The 13,720-nt window shown below is 35.0% G+C and overlaps 2 pseudogenes; both read right to left on the minus strand.

Annotated features, from left to right (window-relative positions):
- Positions 1 to 1,172: 1,172 nt before the first annotated feature.
- LOC114180752 (uncharacterized) lies at positions 1,173 to 3,007 on the minus strand (annotated as a pseudogene).
- Positions 3,008 to 5,177: 2,170 nt separating this feature from the next.
- LOC114180753 (uncharacterized) lies at positions 5,178 to 6,412 on the minus strand (annotated as a pseudogene).
- Between the last annotated feature and the right edge of the window lie 7,308 nt (positions 6,413 to 13,720).

Raw genomic sequence — 13,720 nt, forward strand, 5'->3', positions numbered from 1 at the left:
GATTTTAATCGGAATTATAATTTAGTTTTCTTGAGATTGAAGAAAAAAAATTGTGTGTTTTTTTTTTTAATTAAGTGAGCTAGTGAGTCAACCCGTTTAACCCGCCAACTCGTGGTGGGTCGGGTCGGATTCTAATTTTGTTGGCTCGCTAATAAGTGAGCCGGGTTGGGTTGACCCACTAAGTGGCCAACCTATCGCGGGCCGAGCCGGGTTGGGTCGGGTGACCCGTTTTGACTGTTCTAGTTGTGATTATTCCATTATTGTGGTTGTTCTCATTGTTATGGTTATTTCATTGTTGTGGTTTTTCTCATGGTTCTAATTATCCCATGGTTGTGGTTTGTTTCATTGTTTTGCTTATCCTATGGTTGTGGTTTTTCTTGTAATGGTTCTGGTTATCCCATTGTTTTGGTTTTTCTCATGGTTTTGTTATCCCATTGTTTTGGTTTTTATCATGGTTTGGTTATTTGTTTTGGTTTTCTCATGGTCATGATTCTCCCATTGTTTTGGTTTTTCTCATGGTTTGGTTATTTGTTTTGGTTTTTCTCATGGTTTGGTTATTTGTTTTGGTTTTCTCATGGTCATGATTCTCCCATTGTTTTGGTATTCTTCATCCCTTGTCTTGGTTTTTGTCATGGTTATGGGTCTCTCCATTGATGTGATTTTTTTCATGGTTCTAATTCTCCCCATTGTTGAGGTTTTTGTCACTGTTCTTGTTCTCTCCCATTGTTGAGGTTTTCCTCATTGTTTTGGTTCTTCCCCATTATTAAGGTTTTCCTTATGGTTCTAGTGCTTCCCATTATTGAGGTTTTTCTCATGGTTTGTGTTATCCCATTGTTGTGGTTTTTCTCATAGTTCTGGTTATCCCATGGTTATGATTTTTCTCGTAAAGGCTTTAGTTATCCCAATGTTTTGGTTTTTCACACAGTAATGTTATTGATATCGGATAACAGAAAATATCGGCGATCCCAAAAACCTTTATAAAGTTATAACGGAAACCATAACGAGTTATGGCGGAAGTATTGCGGTAAAAAAATATAATTCTACCACATATAATTTTAATTAAAAAGTAATGATATTATGTATAAAAATTCAATTAATAATAACATCATATCAAAACACTACCAATTTAAAGTTCAAAACATAAAATAACAACAAATCATTAAATGTATGTATTATGTTTCTTTCTAATCATCATATTCTTCTTCAACTCCAACATAATTGTCTTCAATGTCATCATCCAATGGGGCATATCCCTCCTCCTCTTCCCCTTCTGAGAGACTCTTGTCAAAGTTAAGTAATCTTTCAAATTCAAAATCAGAGCTATCATGCAATTCATTTTGAACTTGAATTTGAGTCCTCTCTTTACCCTTCTTAGGTTGTGTTGGAGTTGGAGTTGGAGTTGAAATTGCACCTGGAAGATCCAATAACAATACCATCACTTGATGGTTGCTTTCTTTTAATCGTTGCTTGTCTCCTTGTATAAACTACTGGTTCTCTAATATCTGAAGCTTCATAAACATTTGCCCAATTAAGAGTGAGATCGTCATGAAAAACCAAATCATTACCTTCCTCTTCATTATCGTTATCATCATCAACTTCTCCCACTAACCACTCATTACATTCATCAATGTCATTCAATAGAATAGGGTTTATTTCATCCCTAATATTGTATCTTCGAGCAAGTTGTTGATTATACTTTATGTAAACCAAATCATGCAACCTTTTGTGGTCCAGTCTATTCCTTTTCTTTGAATGAATCTGCAATGTGAATAAGTAATATGTAAATTAATTTCTTTCTACAACTTACAAACTAATATAATAATGAAATGAGATATGTCTTATTACTTGCTCAAAAACACTCCAATTGCACTCGCATCCCGGTGAACTACATGTCAAGCTTAAAATCTTGATTGCTAGCTTTTGTATGTTGGGAGTTGCATGCCCATAATTCTTCCACCATTGAGCTACACAAGCAATGAAAGTAGCTTAGAATGTAACCATTATATCTTAGCACAATTTAAAAAGTGTTTAAGTGTCTCACATGGGGCTGTGGTTTTCTTGATTCTTTGGCAAAATCATCACCAAAGAGTCCATTTGCACTCTTATAAAAAGGTAACTCAATTAAATTTTTTTGCTGCACATCTTTACTTGGCACCAACCTTCTGATGCAATCATATAATCCATTTGTAACTTCCAAATCATATTCCATGTTTGGGTTGGAATAAAAGAACTCTGGGTTCAAAAAGTGACCAGCAACATGCAAGGGGCGATGAAGTTGACATGTCTATCTGTTATCAATGATTGTAAATACATCATTGTATTTACTTTCATCGTTGTTGAACGACTTCATTATTGTTTTCTTGGCTTTCTCCATTGCTTCATATATATATATATATATATATATATATATATAGATATGTATATATGTATATATGTATATATATATACATATATACATATGTATATATGTATATATACATATATACATATGTATATATGTATATACATATATACATATGTATATATGTATATATATATATACATATATACATATATACATATGTATATATGTGTATATACATATATATATGTATATGTATATACATATATATATATACACATATGTATATATATATATGTATATATATATATATACATATATATATATATATGTATATATATATATACATATGTATATATATATATACATATGTATATATATATATATATATGTATTTACATATATATATATATATATACATATATATATATATATATGTATATATATATATATATATAACTAGGGATGTCAACGAGGTGGGTAGTGTATGCCCATACCCTACCTGCTGGATAAATATTTGCCTTGTACCTGTACTCATATTTGTTGGGTATCCATTGTGCGGGTATATAACTAGGGATGTCAACGAGGTGGGTAGTGTATGCCCATACCCTACCTGCTGGATAAATATCTGCCTTGTACCTGTACCCATATTTGTTGGGTATCCATTGTGCGGGTATCCGCCTATTTTTTTTCATATCCACGGGTACCCGCGGATATTTGCAAAATTATTTAAAAAACAAATATTTAATCATAAATTCAAATAAAATAAAATAAAATACATCACTGTCATAAATTTTAAATAAAGTTCAAATAAACTCAAGTTGCTAAGTCCAAATAATTGTAAAAGTAAATATAAAATGACGTTCAACACAATGGAAATTCTTTAATTAGTGCTTTGATCAACAAAATCACTTACTCCGATTGGTTCCTGAAAAATAAACAAAATAAGCAAATAATAAACCTCAATTGTCACATGCCAAGTATTCTTATTTGGATTCCATCATTTGACAACAAGCATACCATAAACGTCATTGTCTATATAAGGTTTGATGTATATGCCTAATTTCAAAGAAAGGAAAGAGAAGAATGTCAAGAGGTGTAAGTTTAGCGGGTACGGGTGTAAGATCCGCGAAATTTAATTAATTAATTAAATAAATAATTAATAAATGCGGGAGAGTAGTGCATTTATGACATTAAATTCTGTTATGTATGACGTGGAAAGGTACTAGCTCAAGTGGTTGAGAGTACTTTGTTTGTGTGAGAGGACTTGGGTTTGAGTCCTATGTATGCCAATTGTGTGTGTTTGTTATTATTGTTTTAATGGTATGTTGGGCCATATTTCGTATGAGATAATGCTTGAATTGTGTGTGTTAGCAAGAAACATAAGTTGGCCTGGTGGTTTAGCTTTGATTTGGCATTGGAAAGGTCATGGGTTCGAACCTTGGTAAGTCAAAATTAACTCTTTTTGTTAAAAGATTAGTTGTGGGCTGAATAGGAAAGGGTGGTAAAGACCTAGACAACTTTTAAGAAGAGAATAGGGTTTGGAAAGCTGAACCCGTAATATTATAATCTGATCTGGTTGTATGAATTTGATGATTTTCTGCCATGGATTCTCGGGTTAGCCATGTGATGAATTGGTACTGTTTTATTGGGTGAACCTGCATTTCTCGCTCAGGCGAGATATGCAGGGACACGTACTCTCAATCTGCTCATGGCTATCGCCTAGGCGGAGAATTTTGGGGTTTGGGCGAGGGTTCATCTCGGATTTTTTGCTATCCCGTGTTATTTCGACACCTTGGACTTCGGCATCTTTACTTAGGGATTCCCTGGGTAAATCATCTTTCCCTGCGAGAACAGCTCTTCTTCAGCCACCCAAGCTTGCAGGTGTATAGCTTTTGAATTCGGGTTCCCACCGGATGAGTGGTACGTCTTTTATGTCCTCATCAATGACTTCTCCCTGCATTTCTCGCTCAGGCGAGCTAGGCTCGCCTAGGCGAGATATGCAGGGACACGTACTCTCAATCTGCTCGTGGCTATCGCCTAGGCGGAGAATTTTGGGGTTTGGACGAGGGTTCATCTCACTTACGCGAGTGAGACTCGCCTAAGCGAGAATTCGAGAGGGGTTGGTGCTTTAGTGTGACATTCCACCCAGGCGGGAACCCTAATTTGTTGAGCGAAAGTATGTCTCGCTCAAGCGAGAGGTTTGATGTTTTGGGCAGAACATGATCTCGCCCAGGCGAATGTAACTCGCCTAAGCGAGAGTTCGAGGCGGGTTCTATGCGTGGTGCTCGCTTAGGCGAGGCAATCTAGCTTAAGCGATTTACAAAGGATGGCAGGATTATGTACTTAAGACGTATAAGGTTATGTGGTACTAAAATGTTTGGTGGTGGAATTTGGAAATGCATGAACTAACATGCTTCTAGGGTATCTTAAATGGTGAGCTTGCTGGTGTTCCATGGATTGTGGCTCGAAACGTATCCTTGAGTTGTGACTCAGGATAGGGGTTAGGCACATGGCATTCTATGGGTTGTGGCCCGGAATGACTTCCTTTGAGTTATGGCTCGGGATAGCGGATGAACACGAGGAACCTTGAGTTGTGGCTCGGGTTGGCGAGTGTGCCGGTGGGAGTGTGCTGGTTGTGGCTAGTACGGATGGGTCCAGATGGATTGCCCTCCTCAGTGAGTCACTGACGAGTTTGGTAGTCCTGGGACGTTGCAGACTATGTTCATATTTGGGAACTCCACCCGGCGTTACGGTGTGTGATCCGTAGCATGGTTTCCGCACGTGCTCTATCGATTGTGGCCGATAGGTGTGGCAGCAAGGCGCTTTAAGATACTTAATAGGAGATGTAGAACACTGCTAACATGGTTGTGGCCATGTGAGAGAACTGGGACGAGGTTCCTGTTTGTACTTTAATATACATGGTGGTGACCATGTGGAGGGGAGGTAACGAGTTTTCCCTCTTATTTGTAAATTGTCTCAACAAACTCAAGGTACTAGAATGACTATAGATAAAGCCAACAAGACTAACTCCTCTTTGAATTGTCTTCTTTATCAAAGGAAGCTTTCCAATGTCTTCAAGCATCAAATCTATACAACGGGCAGCACAAGGAGTCCAATAAAGATGATATCTTTTCTCTTCTAACAACTTACTAGCCAACACATAATTGCTTCCGTTATCTATTATAACTTGAACAACATTTTCTTCCCCAATCTCCTCCACAAGGGATTAAGCATCTCAAATAGTTTTTCTCCTGTCTTCACAAAGTTTGAACCATCAATGGACTTGACAAACATTGTCCCTGCAAGGGAGCTCACCAAAAATTTAATTAAGCATCGTTGCTTTCGATTAGTCCATGCATCTGACATAATAGAACAACCATGTTTGCTCCATTGCAATTTATGATCTTGCAACAACTTTTTCGTGTACTCAACTTCCTTGTTGATAAGTGGAACTCTGATTTCATGATAACTAGGAGCGAGTAAATTAGGTCCATAAGCACCTATGGCATCAATCATATCTTGAAAACTTTTCAACTTCACAAGGTTGAATGACAAGCCTGCTTGGTACCAAAATGGAGCAATATATTGATGAACCGAGACCTTTAAATTTTTGTCACATGCCTCTTTGATGTTAGCTTGCCTTAATTTTTCCTTTTTTCTCTTCTCTATTGCAGCAGTTGGATTTCTACAAAACATATCCATTGGTCCTTTTCTTCCACCGCTATTTCTCCCTTTATCATTACTAGCAATGGAAATTTCAACCTCATCTTCACTCTCATGGTTAGCATTGGATGCATTATATTTAGGATTGACAGAGGAGTTGTCTGCTTTTTCTTTGTATAATTTCCAAAGTTCTTCTCTCACATTTTTCGGAGTCTTGGTGCAAGCAGCAGCATTGCCCTTCTTTGCCATGAAATGTTCTTTTGCTCTAGTTACTCCTCCTTTCATAACTTTCCCATAATAATTGCAAATAGTTGAATTTAAATTTGATTCATCCATCGGATGACAATGTTTCCATCCTGGGTCACTCCTATGGGATGTTCTTGAAGGATCATTATCATTAACCATTATTATTGCTGAAAAATAGGTATATTTTTTACAAAATAATTATAGTGAAATTAGATAAATAGAAAAAATAAATAAAAAAATTGAAAAAAAAAACTTGGCAGCGGCGACGATGGGGGCCGGTGACGGTGGCGACCGACGCCAGTGGTGGTTGGTGAATGTGGTGGCCGATGACAGTGGTGGCTGCTGGGTGCTGCTACAATGATGTTGCAGCGGAATGTTGCAGCGGAATAATGCAGCGTTGAAAGAAAAAATTGACTGTTGCTGGATTGATTTTGAATAAAGGATTAAAGAAAATTGACTATTGGCTAAAGGAGAGAATTTACTGCTGGATTGGAGAGAATTTACTGCTGTTGGCTAAAGGACTGAAGGAAGTTAGGGTAAAAAAATAAGAATGAAGAAAAAATGTAAGGTAGATTTGATTAAATAATATTTAAGTGGGTGTGGGCCAGGCCCAATTATTTAAAATAGTCCAACTTTTTTCCCACTCACGCATTTAGGGTTTCCATGCGTTTCCTGTCTTCCTCACATGCCGCCGCCGCTACAAGTCCTTTCTCCTCTTCGATGCTGCAAGTCCTTATCTTCTCTTTCGCTCATCCTTTTTTTTTTCAGTCCGATATTTTTGCCTTCACCGTTTCACCACCGCAACCCGCCATGTACAAAGCGGCCGCCATGGGCCGCCATAGAAAATTGGATTCGCCTCCGCCTTGTTGTGGCGGCAGGCTCGGAAACCGGTACCGATTTCCGCTATGGCAATGCCATGACCGATATTCAATAACACTGTCACACGGTTTGGTTATCACATTGTTTTGGTTTTTCTCATGGTTCAGTTATCCCATTGTTTTGGTTTTTGTCATGGTTTGGTTATTTGTTTTGGTTTTCTTCCTCCCTTTATGTCTTGATGTGGTTTTCCTCACGGTTCTGGTTCTCTCCATTGTTGAGGTTTTCCTCATGGTTCTTGTTATCCTATTGTTGTGGTTTTTCTCATGGTTCTGATTATCCCATGATTATAGGTTTTCTCGTAATTGTTCTGGTTATCCCATGGTTGTGGTTTTTCTCGTAATGGGTTTGGCTATCCCATTGTTTTGGCTTTCCTCGCGGTTTGGTTATCCCATTGTTTTGGTTTTTCTCATGGTTCAGATATCCCGTTGTTTTGGCTTTTGTCATGGTTTGGTTATTTGTTTTGGTTCTCTCATGGTCATGGTTCTCCCCATTGTTTTGGTATTCTTCACCCCTTGATGTCTTGATGTGGTTTCCGTCATGGTTTTAGTTCTCCCCATTGATGTGGTTTTGTCATGGTTCTGGTTGTCCCCATTGGGTTTTCGTCACAATTTTGATATCTTGATGTGGTTGTCCCCATTGGGTTCTCCCCATTGTTTTGGTATTCTTCACCCCTTGATGTCTTGATGTGGTTTCCGTCATGGTTTTAGTTCTCCCCATTGATGTGATTTTGTCATGGTTCTGGTTGTCCCCATTGGGTTTTCGTCACAATTTTGGTTCTTTCCATTGATGTGGTTTACGTCACGATTATGGTTTTCTCAATTGATGTGGTTTTTGTCACGGTTCTTATTCTTCCCATAGTTGTGGTTTTCCTCACGGTTCTGGTTCTCCCAATTGTTTAGGTTTTTCTCACAGTTCTGGTTCTCCCCATTGTTGAGGTTTTCGTCACAGTTTTGGTTCTCTCCATGGATTTGGTTTTCGTCACAATTCTGGTTCTCCCCATTGTTGTAGTTTTCCTCATGGTTCTGGTTCTTTCCATTGCTATGGTTTTGCGCATGGTTATAGTTCTACCCATTGTTGAGGTTTTCCTCTAAGACTCTGGTTCTCTCCATTGTTGAGGTTGTCACCACGATTCTGGTTCTTCCCGTGATTGTGGTTTTTGTTACGGTTCTGATTCTTTTCATTATTGTGGTCCTCATTATTTTGGTTCTCCTCGTTATTTAGATTTTCTTCACGATTTTGGTTATCCCTAATGCTCTTCTTCTTTATACACTATAACAATGTACTCTACAATATGCAATTACAAAAGTTTAAATGTGGTCCCAAACAATTATATTAAATTAATAAAATTTAATTTTCATAGTCATGCAAATATTTTTTTTATAACATATTTGTCAAATATATTTTTAAAAATTGTATTTTGTGATACTATTTATTTAAATTTTGGTTAAAAAAGATTAAATTTAGTTGTATTGATATTTATTATGTAATTTTATTTAAATTATATTTTAAAAATACTTTTTATTTAAGTTTATATTTTACAAATTTATTTTTAAATAATTTTATCTTTTTAAATGTGATGGAATTGACTATTCATCTTTTTAAATAAAACCATTTTATATTTTTTTTCAACTATTGAGCTAAACAAATCTTATGAAAAAAAATCTCAACCATGTATTATTTAAAAAAAAAATCTTCGTTAAAAGTTAAAATACGTCAAGAAAGAATTCAATGTCTAACCAAATATTCTAATTTATTCAATTCAAGGATACAATGACACCACTTGGTTTCTGATTTCTAATTCCATCAATTTAATCTTATTTCTTTATCTGTCACCTCCTTTTCTACGTACACCATCCCATTCCATAAAAAAAAGACAAAAAAAAAAATAATTATACAAATATTAGTTTTCATCGTAAAAAATTGACAATATAATCTAAAACTTCTTGAAACACTATAAAATGGGGTAAAACCCTATACATTTGTGTGTGATTTGGAATAAATTGTTAGGTTGAAGCACTTACATTTATTTCACATAACTTTTGTAGTAGAGACTTAAAAAATAATGTGTTAATCTACATTCATTTAACATGATTTTTGTAATGAAAAAATGAAAAATAATGTCTTAACCTACATTCATTTGACATGATTTTCGTAATGAAAAAATGAAAAATAATGTGTTAACGTACATTCATTTAACATGATTTTTGTAATGAGAGAATAAAAAATGTGTTAAATGAATATAAAAGCATGTAAAGTAATTTTTTTATCAACATTATAACCATAAAAAAACAGGTCATATTTCTCACCATACTAATATTAATATGTTTTGTTTTTTTATAATTTTTTTAAATTTAAAATATAAGAAGTATCTACAATATTTTCTTTTAATTTTGGTATTTTCAAATTTAAAAATCTTGGCACATTATTTTTATAAGTTTTATTTTAAAATGATGGTATTTTTTTAATATAAAAAACATAATATTATTATTATTATAATTATAATTTATTTATTTATTTATTTATAATTGATACGTTTGTCTTTAAATCAATCGTGAGGAAAGTAATCGTATTTGAAGGACATCTTGCTCTGTATTCACTCGTGTCACAACTCAAAAAACATAAAAAAATAAAAATATAAATCACTACCAACAAAGTTATTTCCGTATTGTTGTTGGGCAACTATTTAAGGCTTCCTATTCAAAGCCGCGTTACATGTCTATATCGTAACGATAATTTAATTATTGAACATGAAGTCAAAGTTACCACCTTAATCTCAATTTATTATTACAATGATGTCCCTTCATAAATTTAATATTTATAAAACAAATAAAAAATTATAAATAATAATTACTGTAACATTTTTAGCGGCTGCATAAAAATTAAAAAATAGGATCGTTTCACTATAATAATTAAAACAAAAAAATTTAATGTACAAAGTATATTAATACAGTCCTAGAACAGAAAAGACTATAAAAGTATAACATTTATACAAATCAACTAAAAAGATCAATTCTAATTCTAACCATAGACTACTCACTTACAACCACTCCCACTCAAACTTTTTATCAACTTAAAAGATGACTCATCAACCTCCATAGGTGCCTCTAACACTGTAACCACATTTGCTCCCATCGAATAGGTGATCATCGCAAAAGAAAGACAAATAACACATAAACACAAAAGAATGGTAAGCTAATGTAAACAAGAAAATATTCATATGAAAACTTAACTCAGTTTACCAACATAACACACATAGGCATACATATAAACAAAGATACAATTACACTAAACTCAATTATCCGGATACATGCAAGTGACATCGGATCTCTTGGTGGCTTACACTTGTGCGTGGTTCCCAAACTCTGCAGAAATTGGCCTCAAGGGGTTATCACCCAACCACTCACAAGGTAAATCCCCTTCACGCCTAAGACTTGATCAAGTCCAGTGACTAGGACCTCCTGCTACTCCTCACAACATAACTCATTATGCTCTACGTGAGCCTTAATGATTATTAGAATGTCAAGATACCAACCAATACCAAGTCTTTATGTCATTGCATATACTAAAAAACCACCATATAGAATTTCTCCTTGAATAAACATCATAACTTCGCATGCTCACACAACATTTCATACCAATCATCATCTTATATATGCCCACAACAACATTTTTATCTCAATTCATAGCAATAAGGACTATAAAATCCAGTTCAAGTATACACAAAACATCCAAAGTAACCAAAATAGCAAAAAGCAGAGTAATCAGTGTTATACATAAAATATATCCAAACGGTGAAAACCATTTATTTAACCATAGACTTCAAAACAAAGATCCTACTAGTCAAAATGAAGATTCATGTGCCTAGGATTAGCTAATTTCAACTTAATCTGACGGTTAACAAAGTGAGAATCTTCATTTTACCAATAAGTCGTAGTGCTGAAAACTGGGTAGCGCTCAGTGCCAGAAAGTAGTGCCCAAACTAATCAATTCGCAAAATCAGCGCTCAACACCACCTGGCTAGCACTCAACGCCACCTGGCTAGCACTCAACACCACCTGACTAGCGCTAAGCGCCAATCGATAAGCAACTTTCACTATATTTAAGTTTTTTCGTTTAACATTTATTCACAATGAGATGTAAATAATATAAAGACATTTTTTTTACAATTTTGCTAACCTTTTTCTTTAAATGATTTTTTTTTTAAAATAATGTAGATGTGAGTCTAACTTAGTGATCCCTCAAATTTCGTATAATAATCCCTCAAATTTAGTTTCTAGCAATAAAAATTAAAATCGACAAAAAGGTTCTTTGAGTAAATACTATAGGATTATTATACACGGGAAGTGATATTTTGACAATGTTTAAGTGGTTCTTATGTGTCACTTGATTTTTTTTAATTGCATATTGTTTTTCACGATGGCAAAGGAACAAGAGAAACCCGTGATTCTTTGTAATTTTTTATTTTGAATGTCAAACTCTTTCGTGCTCCTGCTTTGTGTTGAATATAATATTGCAAAGGCATATACATATATATATATATATATATATATATATATATATATATATATATATATATATATATATATATATATATATTACTTTTGTAACAAAATCACGCCTCCCTTTTAGTTGCCATGATATTTTGAAGCTATACCCACACCTTCTAGAGCAGCACATGAAGTGGAGATATCCTTTAACATGCAATGGGGTGGTTTGGCAATTCCGTGGCATGATTCTTATGAACGTTGAGGAGTTGTTGATGTTTTTCTGCAAGTTGTGTGATTCATCCACAAACCTTGGTGGGCATATCTTGGATCTATTATATTCTCTCCATAGGCCGTGGTGTTAGATCTACTCTCCAACCTCTATAAATAGAGGCTTAAGTTCACCTCTGAAAACACACAACTCACACTTCCTTTCACCCTCTATTGTTTCTCACTCTTTCCCATCTTATACTTCTTTTTAATATCATGGGTTATTTATTTACTCTTTTTTTAAAGAGTTATCTTGCTTGTTCTGAGATCCTCGGAAATTCTGAGAAGTTCCTGTTGTATCCTAGGGGGCTTGCGCAATACACTATAGATAGATCCTTAAGGGCAATGAATCTACACGCTTGAGAAAGTATTTTTGTTCGTGATTTTGTCAACTACTACTACAATCTTAAGGACTTATGGATGAACAGAACAACAACAACACATCCTCTACGGAGAATCCAAATACTGTTTTCAGAGCTCAAATAGTCTTTGCAAACCTTTTCCGGATGTGTCAAAAATTGAGGTATTCTCTGGACAAAACTTCTAGCGCTGGAAAGAACGTGTGTCTACCCTTTTAGACATGTATGGAGTTGCTACTACTCTCACATCTTCAAAACCCAACTCTAGTGTCCCTTCAAAATAAGTTGAAGACTGGATTCATGCAAATAAGGTATGTCGACACACTTTACTTAGTGCATTGTCTAATGACCTGTTCTATGTGTACTATTCATACAAGGAAGCGAAAGAAATTTGGGATTCATTGATCCTCAAATATATTATTGAAGACGTAGTCAGACAAAGATTCATCATAGGAAACTACTATCGTTGGGAGATGATTGAAGATAAGGACATTAAGATCCAAATCAACGAATATCACAAGTTGCTTGAAGATATCAAAGCAGAGAACATAATATTTCCTGATGAGTTCGTTTCAGAACTCTTGATCAAGGAACTACCGTCATCTTGGACTGACTATAAACAACAGCTGAAACACCAGCACATGAAGATGTTGCTTTAAGAGCTCATTACACATATCATAGTTGAAGATACCAACATCTAGGAATGTGCTACTACAAGGGCTAAAGCATTATTTGCAAAAGCTGACATTGTAGAAGAAAAACCTACACCAAAATGGTACACGAATAAACCTAATCACAATAAGAAAAGTAATTTCCGAAATTCCCGTCCCAAAGGATCTAACCCCACCTTTAAGAAAAAGGGAAATTGCTTCGTATGTGGGAAGCCTGACCATCATGCACCTCAATGCAGGCATAGAGCAAGAAATGATAATCCTCCTAAGGCAAATATTACCCAAGGGGAAGATACTATAGTTGCAGTCGTCTCACAAGTAAATTTGATGACCAATGTGAGTAAGTGGGTGGTAGACTCTGGTACTACTAGGCACATATGTGCAAACATAAGTGTTTTTACCTCTTATACCAGTGTAGGGGAAGGAGAAGAACATGTCTATCTTGGTCACTCCAGGACAACTCCTGTCCTAGGGAAAGGAAATATTCTTCTAAAACTCACATATGAAAGACTCTAGCCTTGAGTGATATGTTGCATGTGCCCTCTATTAGAGTTACCCTAATATTTGTAGCACTACTAGGAAAAGTTGGGGTTAAAGTGTCATTCGATTCTGACAAGATTGCAATGACAAAAAATAATGTTTTCGTGGGGAAGGGATATATTGATCAAGGTTTCTTTGTACTCAATATTTCAGAAATTATTAATGAATCTTCTTCTGCTTATATTGTTGACTTGTATGATGTGGCATGCTAGATTAAGACATGTGAGTTCTTCATATGTTATGAAATTGCAATGACTAGGATTA

The sequence above is a fragment of the Vigna unguiculata genome, chromosome 4, assembly GCF_037176805.1.
Source record: "Vigna unguiculata cultivar grain cowpea cultivar isolate G323 ecotype 2 chromosome 4, ASM3717680v1, whole genome shotgun sequence".
NCBI lineage: Eukaryota > Viridiplantae > Streptophyta > Magnoliopsida > Fabales > Fabaceae > Vigna > Vigna unguiculata.